This window comes from Penaeus monodon, chromosome 32, assembly GCF_015228065.2.
Source record: "Penaeus monodon isolate SGIC_2016 chromosome 32, NSTDA_Pmon_1, whole genome shotgun sequence".
NCBI classification, from domain to species: Eukaryota; Metazoa; Arthropoda; class Malacostraca; order Decapoda; family Penaeidae; genus Penaeus; species Penaeus monodon.
In genome coordinates, this window is record NC_051417.1 from 7462051 (window position 1) to 7462401 (window position 351).

At 40.2% G+C, this 351-nt stretch overlaps 1 protein-coding gene across 1 annotated transcript in view; it reads left to right on the forward strand.

The window, feature by feature from the left end:
- Positions 1–351, forward strand: part of LOC119593412 (nicotinamide phosphoribosyltransferase-like) — a 16380-nt gene that overhangs the window by 1932 nt on the left and 14097 nt on the right. The window lies entirely within an intron of this gene.

A 351-nucleotide genomic window follows, 5' to 3' on the forward strand; every position in this document is an offset into this window, starting at 1 on the left:
GGAAAGAGAGATATGATGCTACGAATTCTTAATGCAAGGGTTTCAGTAAATATATATTTACAATAGCAGGTTTCCAAGTAGCTGAGAGTTAATGAGGATGACGTAACAGGTTTTCAATAGCAGGGCTGCAATAGTCTAGGTGTGGGTGTATAAGATGATGCTGCAGATTCCAATTGCAGGTTTCTAATAGATGAACGTATATAGGATGACGTTACAGGTTTTCAATAGCTGAACGTATATTAGGATGACGTGACAGGTTTTCAATAGCAGGGCTGCAGTAGTCTAGATGTGAATGCACAAGATGATGCTACAGGTTCAGGTTCAATCGCAGGTTTCCAATAGCTGAGCGTA